Raw genomic sequence first — 18,754 nt, forward strand, 5'->3', positions numbered from 1 at the left:
TTTGGTGAGTGCTGTACACTGCCAGCAACCGATGAATGCACTGCTCTGAATGCACTGCTCGAGTGGAGGCAGTGCCTACGGGAGAATATATAAGGGAAATTCCTACTTACTGCTCAATTGTTCTGTGAAACTAAAATTGTTCTTTTTAAAAGTCTACTTTAGCAAAAGAAACTAATCACGTAATTACTATACGTCCCTGCAATTGTACTCGAGAGAAGTATGCATACAAATGTCCATAGAAGCTTTATTGTTACAACAGAAGAAAAACTCTTGGTCAAGAGAATAGAGTTTGTGGCATGGGTGGAAACCTCATTGTGGTTGGGCTCTTTCAATCACTCTGGCTCACCCCCAGGAAGGTGGGCTCCTCTTAAGTTCTGCAAAGGAGACAGACGGAATAACTAATCCTTGAATGAGACAGTATACTCACAGGGCAACAGAGTGTGAGAGGCAGGCTGAAGTTCATTGGCCAGTCTCTTGAGTTCATTGAAAAACAAAAGTGGAGCAGAAACAAGGAAAGACAGCATCAACCTAGGGCCTCCCAACACACATGCACACATATACAAAAGCACACATAGTTTTAAAAATAAAAGTAAAGAAATTGTTATTAATGTGGTTAAATTTCTTAACATTTAAAAAGAAAAACTTCCTCACCCAGAGATTTTCTTTTAATTTCTTAATCTTTTCTCCATTTCATGCTCTTTTTATTACTTGGTGGTTCCTTCATCCTGTTTGCCTCCCCAAAATGCCAAACAGGTCACAGGAAGACCGCAAGAGGGCACCAATCCAGCAGCTCCTGACCCCGAAAGCAGGCCAGACCCACAGGGAGTGCAGAAGGCAGGTGAGACCTGAGTGGGTGGTAAGGAGCCGGACAGACCTACACGTGCCCATGGAATCCATCAGGGCAGAGAACCAGGCTCTGCTTCCGGCCTGCTGGCTCACAGCTGCACCCAAGAAAGGCCTCAGCTTTGGGCCGCACTAAGGAGCAGGAACCCACAGCAGATCTGAAAGACAGGGACGAAGATCTTCTGTGCAGTTCTTGTCTTCTTTAAATACATGAACTATTTTCCATTTCATATCAAGTGTTCTGCTGGGTGAGATCTTGTTTCCCCCAACCACAGGAAATTGCTAATGCACACACGCAAGCATGTGCACGGTAAGTGTATGCAGACACACATTCAACCTCACACATACACAACTCCTCAAACACACCCAAAACTACATGCCTTAGTAAGATCAGTGAGGAGTTCCTGCCCCTCCCCCAAAGGCTTTGATGAAATAATGCCACATATATAACTAGTGATGCAAAATTAAGAAATGACAGTGTGTGCTTCTAATCTATCCTGGACAACCTCCTCCTCCCTCGAGCTCTCCTCCCTGTGTCTCAAGGCAATGGTTCATGCGGAGTCCTCTCAGCGAAACTCCCCCATGTGTGCTGTGGGGCCACAGTATAATGAGAAGTTTAAATAAAATCTCCCTCCTACATCATTTAGGCCAAGACCCTCTTGGCAGACACTGCATGCTCAGTATCACCTACACAGCAGCTATCTCCTTTCCAATAAGAAAATTACCCTTTACTAACTGTGCTGAAAAAACCTAGCCGGCCCTCCCCAAACACAGCTAAAACCTTGCTTACATTATACCAAACAAAACGAGACCAGAAGAGCTAAACTACACAATACTTGGGAAACATAGGAGGCTAAAACATCTAACAAAGGGTTGGGATGCTTTGTGACGATGCCCAAAGCTCAGAGAACCAAAACTCAGGAAGGCTGGACGGGCTTCATGAAAACCAACGAGTACTTACTATCCAGACTAAAAAGGAACCTGTGGGGAGGGAGAAAGTGTTTGCAGCCACATATTGGCTGGGGAATGATGCCTTAAATACACAGAGACCACCTTCTACTACAGCAACCGAAAACCTGATTACAAAACGGGCTGTTATGACCCTGAGATATGCAAATAGACAAAAACACAAAGGAAGCTGCACAACACTGATACCTGCTGTAAATGCAAATCAAAACCACAAGGAAATAGCCTTTGACACACATTAGAATACTTTCAAGGAAAGAGTGTTAGAGAGACGGGGAAATTGGAAGTTTTGTAGACACAACTGGTATAGAATGGTGCAGCCACTGTGGGTAATGGTATGGTAAAACCTAAAAACACCATTTATAAAATCATCACATGATGTAGTAATTCCACATCTGGATTTGGTTGGAAGTGTCACCCCAGGCCCCTGGCATCCATATATACAAGGAGTCTGGAGTGTTTGGCTGGGGCGTCAAAGCCCCTTCCCCTGAGAGTTGCCTCAATCCAAACTCCACCTCTGAAAAAGCCAACCAAACACTGACCCCCACCCCGGGAGTGTCAAGACCACTCCCATAGGCTATTTAAACTGCCCCCCAGAGAATGAACACGTGGTCTCCCCTTTTTCCTGTTTTTTGGGGAGGGGCACCAGGAGCACTAGCATCCATTAAACCTGGACTCTTTTTAATTGGGTCTGATTTGGTTTGATTTTGGATTATTGTGTTGGCGGAGAGGTTTACCAGGCCAGGAAAAAAAATTTTTTTTTGGAGGTCCCAACGAGAAGAGCTGTTTTTCCCACTGGCCCAGGGCTATGTGTTGGAAAATGCCCTTCATCTGGGTGAGTTCCCCTTTCTCAATCCATGCACCATTGTGAGGGTGGTCCTGTCTGTATCCGACATAAGGGACTAGAATGTGGGTTCGTTTCTGCTTGCCTTTTGATCTTTCTTGTCCTTTGTGCCAGCCCCATAAATTTGTGCCAGAACCCATACCTCTACATTTGTAGTTTGTCTGTTGAAGTCACGGGCGCCCCAGGCTTCCGTCCTCACAAGTGGCGAGTCGGTCCTCGCTGAGGTGGGACTGATTGGGACGGAGATGTGTGCCCACACATTTCTCACACTCTTTTGACTCAAGAGTCTTATCATGGTGGACGCATTGAGTCCTGAGACGTGGCACAGACTTGTAAAAATGGGCTCTTGCAATTCGAAGCCAGATCAAACACCCTTGGACTGCCTTTTAACAAAAATCCTTTTAAATTGAGGCTATCTAATGCCTAACGTAAAACAAACAAGGCCCCATATGCCCACGGTTGTTTCTGGATGCTGCGCTCCTGCTGCCCCTCCCATCCCCTCTTCTCTCACTGTTTGTTCTCTACAAGGGGCCAGCCCCCCCCCCCTTCCACTCTAAAACTGTTTGTTTCTGTTCTCTTGCAGCGTCTGCTAATCTGATCCTTAATGGGACCACCTGTGTGCTTCCCTGGCTTCAGCAGCATACCTACACCCCGATTATAAATCGGTCAACTGACAAGGTTTCAAAAAAAAGTTTTATTTGTCTGTTAAAATAATGTGACCACACTATGCTTTTATGTCTACATGTGTACATGTATTTATTTCCATAGTATGCTTGTCTTATTTCTCTGTGTGTATGCGTGTGTGTTATTTAAGATTTGTAAAAGTTGAAACTCCAGGTTACAACAGCTCTAAAAAGATACAAACACATGGGTAGCCACCATTTTGACCTCACCTCCATCTTTGGTAAGAGTACCCATGTGTGCTGGGCCTACCAAGGGACATTCCGCCTCCAAAATTCTTTAACTTACTAAAATATTCCTTTTAATCTTCTTACTTTACTAGCATTGGTAAGCTGTAACTAACATATAAAATACATGTCTAAATTTAACTATAACAAACTATAACATAAAATATATGTCTAATTTAAATATAACTAACAGGTAATGGTACCCAATTCTCAAGTGCCTTTACAGATCTAAGAGTGTGGCATTTAACAAAAGAACTTCTAAAACAGAGACAGGCCAGCTCCTGCAGCATCTTATAGCTCCTCCAAGAAGATACATGGTTGCAAAAGACCTTCCGCCTGGAGGATTGCCTTTGGGTATGGCAAAGCCACCCACACAGCAAAGAGCAGCCTTCCACTTCATCAGCTTCCTGGACGCTACACCAAGGGATTGATCATCTCACCCTGCCAGTACAGGTAGACTAACTCTTCCCCCCACAAGAAAATCTTCAGGCCTCCTGGACTCAGCAGCTAATGGCAAGTGCTGCTTCTTAGACTGGTGTTCTCTAAAGACTTGGGATTGCCTGTGTAGCTAAAAAAAAAAAAGCTGTCTCATTTCTGCTCATGTATCCATCTTAGATCTGTCTAATGGCATTTGATGACTTAAGGTACTAGGAGCTCATTATTTTTTAAGTTTCCTTCTAAAAATACAGACAGGTGTGCCTCTTCCACAGGTTTCATGGTCCAGGATTAACAGGTTTCAGGTGTCTCTGCAAAGATCCAGAGTTCCCAATTCCCTTTAATGGTCTTCTAAAATGTTCCTGTTCCAGTTGTCTTACAAATACCTGTGGGTTCCTAAAAAAGTTTTGCTGCTTTATCAAATCAGGTCTGGTTTAAAAATAAATAAAAATAAATAACCTCACCCATTTTCAAGCATATTACAAAGGGCCCTCCAGACAGCACCAACACCTGCACCAGCTCCTGGGACTTCACCATCGGTACCAACTCTCCTGGCTCAAAAGGACACCTACCAACTAAAATCTGGTTTTAAAAGGGTGTATCTGCTCTCTGTCTCACTTATTCACCAATGCCTCTCCTGTTCCACAGGGCACTTCTCTGTCCCGTTCTCTCTGGCAGTTAATGACTCATGGCTAGTCCCATTCATAGGGCCAATAATAACAATACTTTTTTCTCCTAGCCACCTGCCTTCTCATCTCCCTCAAGGAACAGCTAGCTGCCTGAGGTCTCCAGGATGGCAATAAACTGGATGCCTCTCCCACCACATCTCTCCCAATTCTCCCCTTCCCGCAGGAAGTGGCCAGACTTGAGGCGGAACCCCTTTATCCAAAGAGTCTGGAATGTTTGGTTGGGATCTTCACCCCAGCACCCTGGCATCCAGTTTGAAATGTTGGGTGGAAATCTCCATGTTAAAGCCTCCTCCCCTGGGAGTTGCCTCAGTCCAAGCTCCACCTCCGAGAAAGCCCAACAAATGGTAACCCCTCCCCAGGGAGGGTCAAGATCACTCCCATGGGATACTTAAACCGCCCCCCAGAGAACAAACCTGTGGTCATTCCGGTTCTCCTCCCCCCCCTCGTTTTCCTGGGGGGCCACCCAAGAGTGCTGGCATTTTCTGCATTTTCTAATTCAGTCTGATTTGGCTTTATTTGAATTACTGCGCCTGCAGAGAGGCTTACTGGGCAGAGGGAAAAAACTTAACAAATATGTACCCCAAAAAGACTAAGGCAGAGGTTGAACCGCATACGCATATACTCCTGTTCACAGCAGCACTCCACACAATAGCCAAGATGTAATGCATCTGACCATAATAAACAGGTAAACAAAAGTGGGCTGTACATAAATAGAACGTGGCCTTCAATGATAACTTGTGCTAAGCAAAATAAGGCAATCAAAAGAGACAGATACTAACTAGTCCTCATATTTCCATCTCTTCTGTATTATTATTATTTTGTTGTTGTTGTTGTTGTTGTTTCCAAGACAAAGGATTTCTTTATGTAGTACCCTGGTTGTCCTCGAACTAGCTTTGTAGACCAGGCTAGCCTCGAACTCACAGAGACCGGCCTGCCTTTGCCTCCTGGGATTAAATGTGTACGCCACCAATCAGCCAACATTTCCATCCTTTTTATCAGCATCACCCAAGATCCTCCAAGCCTCCCAAGGTGGAAGAGGGCCAGGATCTGGGGAGAAAAATACCAGGATTGACAAAAATCAGTGACTGAAGGCAAGAGGAAGACAGCCCTGGAAACCAGCCAGGCAGCTGCAACAGACAGGCGTTGTGCAACATTTGTAGTGTGTGAAGAGGACCATATTCTAGGAAATTCTCTGTGGTATGTGACCATGAAAAAACCAGAAGTGGAATTTTGTGGTTACACTAAGACCCATCCTTCAGAGATCAAATTTAATTTGCTCATTCAGATGCATGGTATTCTTCCAACTGGTGAGGTCTTTCAGAGAGGCCTAGTAGAGGCCATGACTCTCTGCCAGCCATGAGCTTGACAAGTTTGAGGCTGGCACAAAAAAAGAAAAAAGATCAAAAGGCAAGCAGAAATGAACCCACATTCTAGTCCCTTATGTTGGATACAAGCAGGACCACCCTCACTATGGTGCAGAATCCAGATCTTGAGTTAGTGATCACAGCGTGCTTTGTCCTGGGAAAAGATGTGGATCTAGCTATATGGACCCATTACAGCTGTGGACCCACAACTGCTGGAATCCTGCAGGAGTATTTGTCTAATACATCTCCTCTTCTGTTTACTAGAGAATGATAGATACTGTAAGACTCTGCAGTAGCCAAATTCATAGAAACAGAGTAGAATTATTATTGCCAAGACCTGGGAGAGGGAGAACTGGGAGGAATTAGCAGGTTCAACGCTTAAATTGGAGAAGACGCAAAGCAAGTTCTAGAGATAGATGGCTATGACAGCTGCAAACAACCCCACAGCATGCTCCATGCGTCTTAAAATGACAAACTTTTAATCACAACTTTTACACACATTCACACACACACACACACACACACACACACACACACACACACACACACACTTCTCCCTCTGCTTCTTACCTATCTAAATAAATCTTAGGCAGGAACCCTATCTGGTTACCCTTTGTATAATTGTAACAATGCCAGGGGTCAAGGCCCTGAAACTACAGTTGGCTGGGGAGCTCTCATCCTGTAACCTTTTCCTGATTTTTAAACTGATTTATTCTTTAACAAATGTCTCATTTTTAAAAAGAGACAACCACAGTATGACCAATTCCCATCTTAAAGAGGGACTCTTAAGGTGTTAGCTCCTTGGTACAAACTAAAAGCCCAGCACAGGCTGGCTCCAATGTACCAGTGAGTTCCCTTTAAGAGAAAGGCATAAAAGACCTCTGCTCTCTCTGCCTCCTTTCCTCCCCTCCCCACTTCATCCAGGCGTACAGTTCACTTCTCCTCCCTTCTTCAGCCCCCGTCAGACATATATAAAAGACTTGCCCACACGGAACAGGATGGAAAGGAGGAATGGAGTCGTGTGAGAAACAGGTTTAACTCTATCCCTCCTTTACATGGGGTGGGGAAGGAAGGGACAAGATCGCACAGGAATAAAACCAGATGTGTGCCCATCCTCCTGGGAAAAGAGGGAACACACGACGATGCTGGGAAAGGCCGTCCTCCCAGTTTGTCGCCCTTGTGCACTATGCTTGCTTAGAGCACGGGAGCCCCAGCAACAGGGCACCTGGGAAACTTCCTCAGCGGCTATCAGCAGCCAGCACCAAAAAGTCTGTCCAGCGGTTAGGCTACAGTGGTCATCTTTTTAGCCAATAAATTCCAACTCGACATGTTTGGTTTTTTGTTTTTTGGTTTTTTTTTTTTTTGGTTTTTCGAGACAGGGTTTCTCTGTGGCTTTGGAGCCTGTCCTGGAACTAGCTCTGTAGACCAGACTGGTCTCGAACTCACAGAGATCCGCCTGCCTCTGCCTCCCGAGTGCTGGGATTAAAGGCGTGCGCCACCACCGCCCGGCTCGACACGTTTGTTCTAAGGAAATAAAAACAAACAAAACTCCGCAGGGCTGGAGAGATGGTACAGTGACTAAAATCACTTGCTGTAATTGCAGAGGATTGGGTGTGGTTCCCAGCACCCACGTGGCATCTCACAACCATCTTTAAACCCAGTTCCTGGGAATCCTGACACCCTCTTTAGACCTTCAATGGCACAAGGCACATACATGGCACACATATATACACGCAGACAATACTCATATACATAAAACTGTGGGTGTGTTTTGTGTGTGTATGTGTGTTTTGTTTGTGTTTGTCTGTCTTATGAAAATGCCCACCATTGCCTGAAAGCTAGTATCACCACCTCTGGTCACCAGCAGAGGCCATTAAATCTTGGTGCCCAACAAACCCAACATATACAGAGCTACCAAAAGCCATTTGCAAAGAATTGCTGCAGCATGGAAAACGTTCAGAATACATTATAAAACTCTGCAGTTGGTCTTCTTTATCTTGAGTATTATATCAACATATTCAACTAAGAACAATTTTTTTTCTAATAGGATCTAGTTGGGAATGGGTGACAGACAACTGCCCCAGTACTTGGGATCCTGAGTTCAATTTCAGTCTGCTCTAGAAAAAGAGAACCTGTCACACAATGACAGACAGGACCCACACTAAACATGCCCAGACATGTTCTCATCGTTTCCTTCTGAACAATTAAGTATAACTGCTATTGGCATTGTTAGATATGGAAGTACTCTAGAAGGGTTTAAACTACACACCAGGACTGAACTTCTTTAAAAAGTATTTGGGCATCCTCAGAATTCAACATCTCAGGGAAGAGCTCCTGAAATCACCTATGGATACTGAAGGAAGACCACATATTAAAACCTCAATTTTTAAAATTTTAAAGGTAAAAGGCAGGGGGGACAGAAAAAAAGAAGAAAGAAATGTATATATTATCTACACAAATGAACTTATGGGGGGCTGGAGGAGATGCGCATCTGGTAAAGGGTTTGCCATGCCAGCATAGGAACCTAAAGTTGGTCACCAGCACCCATGTTAAAAAAAAAAGTGTGGTGGCATGCACCTGTCACCTCAGCTGGGCATAGCACCTGGTTCCAATGACAGCTTACACTTACCCCACAGAAGTCCTGGGATTGAAAGAATGTCCCCTTCTTCACGCAATACTCTGCAGTCCCCCAACCTAACACACATTGTCACCAGAAAGTGAACTCACTGTATGTAACAGTGAACATGATTTTCCCCAACTGGGATAATGCACCTCTCTGGTCTGATTCTTCTGGTCAATGGTATGGGTAGAACCCAGGGCATTGCACACCCTAGACAAGCACTCCACCGTTGAAGGAGCTGCAGGGCTGCGTTCCAGCCACCCTAGCTCCCGCATGGCTAGCTTTATCCGAAATAATTACACGGAAACTATTCTTTTAAACACTGCTTGGCCCATTATATCTAGCCTCTTCTCGGCTAACTCTCGCACCTGGACTAGCCCATTTCTAATAATGTGTGTAGACCCCCAAGGTGTGCTTACCGGGAAGATTCTAGCCTACGTCCATCCTTGGTCTGAGCTTCATCGTGTCTGCTCCAGAGAGGAGAACTATGGAGTCTGAGCTCACTTCCTCTTCCTCCCAGCATTCTGTTCTGTTTACTCCACCCACCTATGTTTTAACCTATGAGGCCAAGCAGTTTCTTTATTAATTAACCAATGGCCTTCCTCCATCACTCCACAATGGTCCCACCCCAGCCCTAGCATCTCCTCAAATGCCGATGGAACCCACACAGCTGAGGGAACCCTGAGGCCCACCTAACAGCAGCGAAGACACAAATGAGCCCTAACTGATACTGCTTGCAGACAGAGCAACCTGTGTTCCTCAGTTTCTTGTTTATTCTGGTCTGTATACACTCACAGCAAAGGGCCAGCACGACTTGTTTCCCAGCACACAACATAGCCTGTCACCCTCTCCAGCCTCCCCTACACCCAGCCCTTCCCCTGCTTTGTTCTATGCACTCTGAGAGATGTTCCTCTAGTACTGAAATAATGATTTGGTTTCCCAACTCTAAGGAGGCTAGAACACTACAAGGACATCATAGGCGCTATTCAGCAATGCCCCTTGCACCAGCGGGCCCACATTTCCTACGCTCCCCGCTTCAGGATGGGGGCAGTTGAGAGCCAGGCAGTATAAATGACGTCTGTCAAACCAATGCCTGACCGACTTTCCTGACAGGAAAACTGCTTCCTTTGTTCTCTATTTCCACACACGAATCAGACAGGCTTCTGCTCAAAGGTCATGCAATGCTCATCAGCGTCCAGGAGAAGGAACAGTGAGGGTATAAGTGTCCTATCACTGTCACTCGGCAATAACAAAGACCAGCTAACTGACACTAGAACCACCGGTTGCCAACTGGCCGGTGTTGGATGCTGGCCTCAGGGGCTGCTGCATTCCAGTCTCTGTCCTTCAGAAAACAAGGACATTTCTTTGAAGGCCAAGTCTTCCTGAGTGCTGGCCCTCAAGGAGGACCAGCTGAGGCCTGGGGAGATTGTCTGAAAATGAAGAGCTTGTTGGATAATTATGAAGAACCCTGCTAAAACGCCAAGCATGATGGCTGTTAGCCCACTCTGGGGAGGCAGAAACAAGGAAAATCCCTGGGGTTCTGGGATCAGCTAGTATAGGCAGATCAGCAAGCCCCAGACCAACTAAAGATTCTGTCTCAAAAAACAAGGTGGACAGTGCCTCAGGACACCCAAGTTTGCCATTTGGTCTTCACAGGGTCACGTGTGCGTGCATATGTGTGTGGGTGCACACATACATCATCTGAAAGTCCTGCTGACCTCCAGGTTCCGGATGGGGGTCAAGTGCTCTGTGCCCCGCCTGTGGTCACCAAGGCTGCAGTGTCTGGCCCCAGACGCCTGGGAAAGAGCAAGACTGCTTGTCAGGCTGCAGAAAGACAGCTCCGGGCCTGAAGAGGATAAAACCCAGAGTTCTATCACTTGAAGATTAAATAATCAAAAGGAAGAGAAAGCAGAGATTAAGGGACTGTGCAGCTGAGTGCGGCAGACACCTGAGATCCCAGCACCTGGGAGGCCTGGCTGGACTATAACGACAGGCAAGACCCCAACTCGAAAGAACAAACAAGTGAGAAAAGACGCGAGAACAAAGAGACAGATGCAACCGAGCCAGGTGACCAGCTTTTTCCAGTCAAGCACTTGGCAAGGGTTTCCACACGTGGGACTTGCTTTTCAATAAGCTGGTGATTCAAGTGGGACTCATAAAAGAATAAAAACATTGACGGCCTCCATCAGATGAGCCCTTTGATAACCAATAATTACCATCCGGCTAAGCAGAAAGTGAACCAATAATGGCTGGAGTTACGAAAAGAGACGGTATGAATTTGCTGGAAGCGGGACAGTGAGAAAACAATAAGAACGGCAGAACCAGACCTGACTTACGCAAACCCACGTCTGACTCCGGATGTGTCTGCTGAGTTTAGACACGGTGGCTCACCTCCTTCCAACCAACTCTATCTACCTCTGTGAGATGACCAGGCGGGGGACATCTGTCTTGTACAGGCATACACTATAAGCCAGAGCCAACTGATTTGCTTGTCTGACAAGTTATTGCCGGCTCTGGTGTTTGTGACCCCACCCCCAGCCCCAAATTCACTTGTTGAGACCTAATCCTCAATGCAATGTTAATAACATGAAGGGCTTTGGGAAGTAATTAATTAGGAAACGAGATCTCTGTCCCCATGGACTCCATCGGTGCCCTTAGACAAGAGTGAGGGGAGCCCTCAGCCTTTCCACGGTGTGAGAGTACACAGAAGCCCTCGCCAGACACTGACTCTGCCAGTCCTGCAACTCGGAGCATCTACGTCTGTGTATGAATGACCCAATCTAAGGTGCTCTGCTGTTAACAAACCAAGTGGAGAAAGACAGTGGCTTTACTTTTTCTTCAACAAGAGCAGTTTTAAGTCCCTGGCAAAATATTAAGCACTTTAAATAAAGTCTGTGCTCTCATTATCAATTGTCACAGGTCTAACTGTACTGACAGACACCAGGGAGTGAGAAAACGGCGAGCAGGTCTCAGTTAACATTAAGAACTTACTCTGGGGGGCTGGAGAGATGGCTCAGCGGTTAAGAGCATTGCCTGCTCTTCCAAAGGTCCTGAGTTCAATTCCCAGCAACCACATGGTGGCTCACAACCATCTGTAATGAGATCTGGTCCTCTCTTCTGGCCTTCACGCAGAAAGAATATTGCATACATAATAAATAAATAAATATTTTTTTAAAAAAAAGAACTTACTCTGCATACACACACCTTGCACATCTGTCAGGAGGAGCACTGGAGTCCTTGCAGTATTGGCTCCACTTCTTCCAGTGGAAATCATGCACGGGCATCAAGAGAGAAGGGAGGCATTGGAGAGTGGGGCATGGCTTTAAGACAAGGCATGGTGGGGGAGGGGGGTATGCACAGAAAAGAACAGCAACTCCAAGAGTGAGGGACTCGGCCTGAGACAGACATGGGCTCTGCAGCATCACGGGTGTGCAAGGATTCACAGCAGAGCTACGGTGATCAAAGTCTGGGGGTCTGGACCTGCATCAAGGTAAAAACAATGACCACTGAAGGCCCTGGCTCCAGGCACGATACAGAGTGAGAGGGACAGAATGTCACTTCTCTGGGAGCTGGAACAGAGAAGGATATGCTAGAGACCAGAGAGGTTCAGTGAGAGCTAACCAAGTCTGACAACACCTAAGGACAGAAAGCAAGCTTCCGACAGAGGAAGGAGATGAGGGTGAACAAAGAGGTCCCTTCTCCAGACATCCAGTAAATTTAGGCTAGCCACTGGTGTCACCGCTATTCCCAGGCAGTCTCCTCCACAGGGAAGAACGAGAGAATGGCAGGGATAAATTGTCCTTGGAACACCTATCCCAAAAGCTGAAAGTAAACATAGAAAGGGTGTCCTCTATCCCTGTTAGAGATGATGCAACTCGGTTAACCTCCTTGTTCTTCAAAACGCACAGCTATTAAATATATTGTAGAATAAGGAGCGACCCTGGAGAATGCAAGCAGCAGGTGCCTGCAGGGTCTCTTCAGCTTATTTCACCCCTTTTACATAAGAGTTTTTTATACAACCCCCAGATACAAATCAAATATTTACTACTCAATATTGAGATTTATTTTAAAACAAGTCTCTTGCTAATATATAATTTAGTCACTCATTAAAGATAAGATAAAAGCATGCTAATGAAGTGGATAGATTTGCTTGTTTTTGCATTAAGAATTCTTAACTTTCTACAGAAAATCCCAGGAAAATAAACTTGTAATATTAGAATGTTATCAACCTAGATGCTATTTACCGATTTGTAAACAGTGGTGAAGAGTGTCAATAGGTAGTTTTAAATTCTTTTTGTAAAAACATAAATCTCAGTCACATTTGTCCCTCTCCCCCTTTTTTTTTCAAGACAGGATCTCCCTGTGTAACAGCCCTAGCCATCCTGGAACTAGCTCTTTGTAAACCAGGCTGACCTCAAACTCACAGAGAGAGAGATCCGCCTGCCTCTGCCTCCTGAGTGCTGAGATTAAAGGAGTGTATCACCATCACCAGGCTCACATGTATGCCTTTAATACCAGCATGTGGGAGGCAGAGACAGGAGGATTTCTGTGAGTTTGATGAGGCTAGCCTGGTCTTCATAGCAAGTTCCAGGGTAGCAAGGACTACACGGTGAAACTCTGTCTTGGGTGGAGGGGTGGATGAACCAACAAACAAACAAATAAATAAGAACGTACTGGGGCTTTAGCGTTGACTCCTAGATTAAAAGCACTTGTAGCTCTTGCAAAGGATCTGGGTCCAATTCCCAGCACACTTGAAGACTCACAAACATCAGTAATTCTAGTTCCAGGGAATCCAAAGCCCTCTTTTGACACTTGGGAGTACCAGACATGCAAGTGATATACAGACACACATGTAGGCAAAACACACATATAAAATAAATCTTTAATTTTTTAAAAAAATAAATCTTGGTTCAAGATTTGATAATGGAGGACAGATCATCCTCAACAATTTTCAGAATAGATTTTTGCTTGTTTGTTTTTGTTTTTTGAGACAGGGTTTCTCTGTGTAGCTTTGGAGCCTGTCCTGGAACTTGCTCTGTACATCAGGGTGGCCTCGAACTCACAGAGATCTGCCTGCCCCTGCTTCTCACGGGCTGGGACTAAAGGAGTGCACCATGACCGCCCGTCCAGAATAGGTATTTTTACTCTATAGTGGACACTGCTGAAAACACCCATCCCGTAATTACAAAATGACAGATAACTGTTTAATACCATATCCGAAATTTGTCAACTGTCCCCGAATTCTAAGCAAAAGTCATGAGACGATTAAGAAATTCCAATCGGCAAGTCAAATAGCAACTTTTAAAATTAAGCATTTCAACGCAACACAATCCAAGATACACTAATCTAACACATGCTGAGGGATGACAGCAGGAGAATATTGTCCTTGTTGCTCACACTAAGTTCATAACTACTAAGTTTCTACACAAGCAGAGAACTCTGTCCGCTCAGTGACAACACTGCAGTTCCTAAGGGACAACCGTCTCCGCCTGGCAGCAGAATGCGGTGCGCAGGGCTCATGCTGTGCATTTGGAACTAAGGCTGCATTAAAGGAACTGCCGAAAGTGCCCATGATTCCTTAACTGTTTGATTTCTGAATTAGCTTTTAGTCGCTGTGCTTTCAGAAACCTTTTCCTATGTCACGATTTTTGCAGCCCCTACACTGAGTTACACAGCCCCACATCAGGTGACACATAATCCACGGCTCCAAGAACTGTCATCTAGATGGGTCAGTGGATAGAGGTACCTGCTGATGACCTAAATTCAACCCATAGGCTCCACATGGTAGAGAGCTAACTCCCACAAGTTGTCCCCTGACCACCAAGTATGTGTGAGACACACACACACACAGAGTTAATTTAATTTTTTCTAAGAGAAGCTGTGTCTAAAGATTTAATTTATGATTTATTCAGCCAATATTCTCACCGCTTTAACTCAACAGTCCCTGAAGGCCTTGGAATGATGAAGGTATAAAATACTCCCAACTCCCTTGGGAGTTACCACTGCTCTGCACTGAACCAGAAGGCCCAGCCTCCTAGTCTTCCTTGCTTCATCGGTCTGTAAGAATGGTCCCTGAGCAGGTCGCTGCAAACATCTCCTCGGACTTGGCCACTCTCTGCCGGGACACGATCCCAGACCAAGTCGAGCAGCTGCCTGCTTGTTCACCTGTCAGCAAACTGAGCCAATGTAAGCAAAGCTGCCATGGGGCAAACGGGGACTCCCAGCTGCGCTGCAGGACACTCAGGGCACTGCTAACACACCCACCTTCGCAGAAGCACGGGGCTTGGAGGAAGAGCTGCGCAGACCACACACAAATCCTTGTTTCCATCCTTTATGGCCAGGCAACCCTGGGGGACCCGGTCAGCTCCTCAGAGCTGCCACATGCTTCCATTCGCTTTCTCCAAGGGAGCAGAAAACTACGAGCCCCTCACGCCTCAGGATAGAGCACACAGGCTGTCTGTGGTGTGCCGCATGTCCTGGCTAGAACACAAGCCTAATAGAGTATCTAGTTTTTGGAGGGGTCTGAAAGGATCAAACTTTTCTCGAGTTTACTCCCATGCTCATCCCCAACTTTCTCAGAGAGCCGATTCTAGACGCTTGGTCCTGAACACTTGACAATGGTAACAGCACATCATTCAGGAGCTGTGCTATTACCCCACATCTGTTTAACTGACCCCCAGCTGCTGCGCCTGCCTCCAATTCCTGCAACACACTGAGTGTGAACACACACAGCCTACCAAGCCATTGGGCCGGCTCCAGCGCCACCCTGCCCATGCCTGGCCCCACCCTCCGCATCTTGGCTAATTCCTGCCCTGTCATCACCTTCTTTCTGGCCACCTGCCTTCCCATCTCCTCACCCAGCACATCTGCTCCCAACGTGGTTCTTCCCTGTGGCTCTGCACTCGGTATCGTGTGGCCCGTGTGGCCCGCTCACCAGTTGTCTATGGTCTTACTCATCTTTGCTTGCCAGGCAGTAAGTCAGGTAACCTTACACCTTAAAATGTCTGTCTTAATTACTTTTCTTTTCCTAAATTGCAGGATTAGCTGGATGGGGCCTCATCCTGAGAGCACTGCTCCCTTTAATCCCATTTCTCCTCCTCGCTTTCAACACAGACCAAGGCTCCAACATTAAATTCCCTGGTGTTCTTTTTCTCCTTAACCTGTATACTTTGCACTCCACTGAGGACTTGCATACGAGTGAACCACATGACAGTCACTATCAGGCTGGAGCGTGTTTGTGCTCTCTTTCCGTCTCGTCTCTCACCTCTGTGTACCGCTCCAGCACCATGTCTGCCTCCCTACCACCATGATCCCCATCCTCTGAAACTGTAGCCACCCCCATTAAATGCTTTCTTCTGTGGCGTATCTTCACAGCAATAGAGCAGTAACTAAGACAGGTTGATTCCAAATATTGCTGGGGCAGGCCTGCCCATGATGTCTTGTGGAAGAATGTGGAAAGGCCCATCTAGAAAGGAACTTGGAGGGCAGTAGCGCCGAGAGCCTTGTGGACTATGGGGGCCCAGCTCAGGGTTTTCAGAGTGAAATAACATTGACAACTGGGCTAGAGACTATTCTCGTGATATGTTGGCCAAGAATGTGGTTGCTTTTTGCCTGCTTGCACTGTCACTGGCAAATTCACCCATCCTGTTCCTGAGCCATTTCTCCACTAGTTCTGTTCTATTTCCTTTGCGACCATCACATGCTGAAAACCGGCTGCCCTCTAGGCCTCCCCTGGGACTCTGGCCCCAGGCTGAGTGGTGCGACATGCAGTCTGGTGAACTGGACAACTAGCGGGCCCTCGGCCTTTCCATCAGGAGACTGCCCTTGATGGAGTACTTGTACCACAGCCTGTCCTGTGAGCCACTCTGATAACCTGATATAGTATGATATTTAATATCTTTTAGTTTTGTTCCTCTAGAGAATCCTGACTAATTCACCGCCTAATGAATGCCTTGATGAACTCTGATGAGCTGAATAAAAAAATAGAAGTCAAAGACCACAGGTCATGTACCAGGTACTTTAGAAAGACATATCTTTTCAACCTTAGTTTTATGATAAATTTATGGAATTTTTCTGTGTTTGGTGTGTGTGTTGTTTTGAGATAGGGTCTCATGTAGGTCAAATTAGCCTCTACCTTATTGTGTAGCCAAAGATGACCTTAAATCTCGGATCCTGCTAGGATTATAGGTGTGCACCACCACACACAGTTTTATGTGGTGCTAGAGACCCAACCATGACTTTCTGTATGCTAGGCAAGGTGAGCCTCGAGTTTAAGATCAACCCACGCTGTATAAACCCTCGCCCACTAAATAAATACTTTTAAAACGTTAAAGCTCACTCTTTGACGTTTAACACAAGTTACTTAGAGGAACAAAGCTAAAGATATGAGCAGAATCACCCAACTCCAAACTGAGCTACACCCCAGCTCTTATCAAAGGGAGGGATGAATATGACCATTTCCTCACTACGACTCTGGTTGACTCAGGCTCCGTCAGGAGGGCAGGTGTAAGAAGCAGAGTAACTGTGAGCCATGGGTGCCCTGAGTCTGAATGCTTCCCAGAGATCTTTAAATTGTCTCTGCAGGCGGTGAGGCTAAAGCACGCGATAGCGCCTCCCGGTAATCTCCAGTGTCACTGTGTTAGCAAAACCTGAAAAGAAACCCCAGGGCCCGTCAAGGGCCCCTCATTAACACGTACCCTTAATTTTCTGACGCTGGACACTTGTCCCAGTTAACATGTGCAGCTGCCAGCGGAATGACATCCACTCTGGGAGTGCATTCCAAGTTAATTATCGACTAAAGCTTTCCAGCTTCCACTGAGTAAGCCCGAAGCCCGAGAACTGCGAAGGTTAACAGTGAACTCAGTTCCCGGCAAAGCGAGCAGATGTGATTTGTCATGATCGTGTGTCACAGCCCCAAAATATTGACTGAAATCATCCGAAGTCTCTCTTCTTTACACGACACTCCCTGACAATTACAGCATAAAGATACACAGGAGCACCAACTGGGACTCCATGACTGGCTGGAGGCGGAAGCTCTGGGGCAGAACACCTGAAACCTATAAGGTCCTGAGTTTTATCCCCAACACCATGACAGACTAAGAGCCAATGGGGGGGGTACTCAGCTATAGGGAGACCGAGGCAGAAAGATCTCAAATAAGACTACGCGTAGTTAGCCGGGTGGTGGCGGCGCACGCCTTTAATCCCTGCACTCAGGAGGCAGAAGAAGGCAGATCTCTGTGAATTTGAGTTCAGCCTGGTCTACAAAAGCTACTTACAGGCACAGAGAAACCTCATCTCAAAAAAAAAAAAAAAAAAAGCCGGGCGGTGGTGGCGCACGCCTTTACTCCCAGCACTTGGGAGGCAGAGGCAGGCGGATCTCTGGGAGTTCGAGGCCAGCCTGGTCTACAAGAGCTAGTTCTGGGACTGGCACCAAAGCTACAGAGAAACCCTGTCTCGAAAAAAAAAAAAAAAGACTATGTAGTTTGTGTTATAAACAATGTGTGGTGGTTTAAATAAGAATATCCTCCATAGGCACCTAAATTTGAATGCTGGGGAAGATTAGGTGTGGCCTTACTGGAGAGATGTGTCACTTAGGAGCACCAGCCCAATCACATGCCCCCCACCCCTTAGCTCCCTTGTGGTCGTCTCTAGACATAAGCTCTCAGCTACTGGGCAGCACCATGCCTGCCTGGCGGCCATGCTTCCCACCATGATGGCCATGAACTCTACGACCTGCTGGTACTGTGAGCTCCGGATTTCTCCGACAGTGGCCTTGGTCAGGACGCTTTATCACAGCAGTAGAAAAGTAACTAGGAAAATACCATGTCCCGATAAGTAATTATTTAAAATTTAAAAGTCACTACAGTGAAGCCCATTACAAGTTGCTTAGAAAAAGCTGGGCACGGTGGTACACACCTCTAATCCCAGCACTCGGTGGCAGAGGCAGGTGGATCAGAGGCCTGGTCTACACTGTCAGTTCCAGGCCAGCCGCGTCTACCTGTCTACCAGTGATACCCTGACTCAAAAATACAAAAGCAAAAACAAGCTAGGCATGGTGGCACACATCTTTAATCCCAGCACTCACT

The 18,754-nt window shown here is 46.3% G+C and overlaps 1 protein-coding gene and 1 pseudogene across 1 annotated transcript in view; one reads left to right on the forward strand and one right to left on the reverse strand.

Moving 5' to 3' along the window:
- Positions 1 to 18,754, reverse strand: part of Uck2 (uridine-cytidine kinase 2) — a 68,048-nt gene that overhangs the window by 25,387 nt on the left and 23,907 nt on the right. The gene's annotated exons all lie outside the window — the stretch shown is intronic.
- On the forward strand, positions 1,145 to 6,119 carry LOC142859188 (DNA-directed RNA polymerases I and III subunit RPAC2 pseudogene; annotated as a pseudogene).

This window comes from Microtus pennsylvanicus, chromosome 10 (assembly GCF_037038515.1).
Source record: "Microtus pennsylvanicus isolate mMicPen1 chromosome 10, mMicPen1.hap1, whole genome shotgun sequence".
Classification (NCBI taxonomy): domain Eukaryota; kingdom Metazoa; phylum Chordata; class Mammalia; order Rodentia; family Cricetidae; genus Microtus; species Microtus pennsylvanicus.